This window comes from Nestor notabilis, unplaced genomic scaffold, assembly GCF_000696875.1.
Source record: "Nestor notabilis isolate BGI_N333 unplaced genomic scaffold, ASM69687v1 scaffold9540, whole genome shotgun sequence".
In the NCBI taxonomy this organism is placed as follows: domain Eukaryota; kingdom Metazoa; phylum Chordata; class Aves; order Psittaciformes; family Psittacidae; genus Nestor; species Nestor notabilis.
Window position 1 is genome coordinate 35349 of NW_009909681.1, and position 2615 is coordinate 37963.

The following is a 2615-nucleotide window of genomic DNA, read 5'->3' on the forward strand; positions in this document are numbered from 1 at the left end:
TTTTATACTTTGGCATCTAGTACACCATTAGCAAAGGTAAATTGGAAAAAATGCTCAGTCCCATTTCGAACAATAAAATAATCTCTAAAGATGCATTTTCTTCTTACCTTCTAATTAAATCTTTATGATGGATAAAGTGTAAAATCAGAAACTTTAATAGTACGTAAGGCATCAAATTATATATTTGCAGAGATTTATCCTTTTATCAATTTTAAAATATTTATCTAAAATAAGATCTCATAAGCATTCTCCACAATAAGACATAAAAGTAATCGTTCCCTCCAAAATAGTGATGTTTTTTGCTGCACTGTGTAATGCGTTAGGACTATATATCCTCATACTCATCACTGGTAAAACTTGCAGCTCTAACGTGCAAAGTGACTTGAATATTTAATGCTGTAATGATTGTCCAGTTCAGCTTACTCTAAAATATCAATGTACAGTAATCAAATGGAAAGCTTAAGGACTTTTATGAGAACTTTTTTTTATAGAAGCTTGATAGCACACTTTGTACCAAAAAATGTCAGACACTATGCTGTAATATTACCTACATTGTAGAGTGTCCACTTCTCAAGTCAAGACAGTGTATACCATACATTACACTAACAGGAAAAAAACCCAACCCACATGGTAATTGATCTGTTTAGATATAATTTTATTTATAATGTATGTTTTGAAGTTTTGTCAGCTCTCGCAAAAAAAGTGAAACAGTTGCTGTATTATTGAGTGCACTAATTATTCACCTCTTATTCTTTAACTACATGCAGTGTTCTCACTGGAACAGGGTCGGCTGGTAATTACAACATTCTCCTTTGGAGTCAATAGCTTGTTTTTATTCCCCACTTCTCAAGAGCTTGCCCTTCAAAACCTCAGTTGTCAGTTCTAAGTGCAGCAGATATAAAACTATCTAATATAAATGGACAGTTTTTTTCAGGCTGAAATCATAAGGGTTTTTATTAGTTTTATATATGTATTAGGAATATAATGTATGAAGGTGCCATGTTTTGGCTTGCCAACACTACTCCCTCAGATAGATGTGAACCATTGCTTCCATACTTTTCTGGGGAGAACCCTGCATGTGTCCTGTGTGTGCGTGTGTATGACTGTGCGGTGTTTTTTGTCAAGAATGACTTTCTAAAAATAAGGACTCAAATTTGCTGTTAAAACGCTATGATGTATTATATATATATTTTATTTTTTTTCCATTTGAACCTCTCCTAAGGAGATGCTTTGGGTGGAAGATGCTTCAATAAATGATCCTTATTTCCTAGTCCATTTACTGCATGCAGAAGTATGAACACATTGTGCCTTTTTAGGAGACTGTTGTAATGAAGGGAATATTTAACAGGACACAAGATCTTTTTTAAAAGGTATTCTTAAAGGTGGAGTATGCTATTTGATATACAATTGAGATGGAAAAGTTAAAAATTGCCCATTTAGGCTCTGTTGCATGTTGATTCTTGCTTCCTAAATTCAGTTTCACTGAGGTAGAAACAACACAAAAAAGCGGAATAAGTGTTACAGATACAAGTTGAGTAATGGTATATTTTTGTGAAAATGTGAAAATACTTGCTTGTTACAGGATAAATGTATGTCAAAATGTGATAATCATGGACACAAAGTTAGTTTCACAAGTTACTGTAGTCTCACGGTTTTCTAAACATTGAGTATAAAATTCACCTTTGCACAGAAGGTCACTAGAAGACCTACATGGAGATAATGTTCCTTTTAAATCCTCATAGTAAAGGTTCTCCCTTGGGAGAATAAAATAATGTGCAGTACTTGAAACTGTGTTTCATGAAAGACAGTGAATTGCAAATGTGAGATATTGCTACCTGATATACTGTTCAAGTTCATTGGATTTTACATTTGGTTAAAATTTCTAAGTTTACTGGATTTAGTTTTTGTAATTGACAAATGGAATGTTAACCGCCTGCAGTCTGGTGTTGATAATGCATTTAGTGCAGAGCTTAGCTCCTTAGCTAGCAGGACACTGACTTAGTCTCATAACTTGGCTTCTGCTTACAGTAAATGGACTACGTTTGTAAAGGGAATTTACTATTTCAAGTGTTTTGCAAGGAACTTCACTGTATTTGTTACCTGGTTTTTGAAGGCTTAAGATCAATGAGTCCTATTTTAGAAATTAAACCAGTGAAATGACTTTGACCTGTTCTGGGGTGGAAATGATTAAAAGAATTCAGATATGTAAACAGTTATATCAAACCATCCAGCCTTTTTTTATCAGCTGATGTTAATGGTGAAATACTTTTTGTACCTTGTTGCTGAAAATATTTTTGCATTTCAGCACATCAAGTTACAATAAAGTTGTTACTTATACAGAATGTGTCTGCGTGACTTGTATTTGGTTTATTTCCTCTATATGTTCACAGTCGCTACTTTTGATTCTCTCCTTTTGGGAAAGGAATTTTACCAGCATTGTCAGTCTGTCTAGTGTAAAATATACTGCTGTCCTTTTGGAAACTGGTTTTTGGAGAGGATCATATTGCAGTCTTGCTCTGATCTTCACTAACTTAATTATTTTTTCATTTTGACACCTCCAAATAACTTCGAGATCTGAACAGCTTATAACTTGCCTACCTGAGAAATGACTGCCT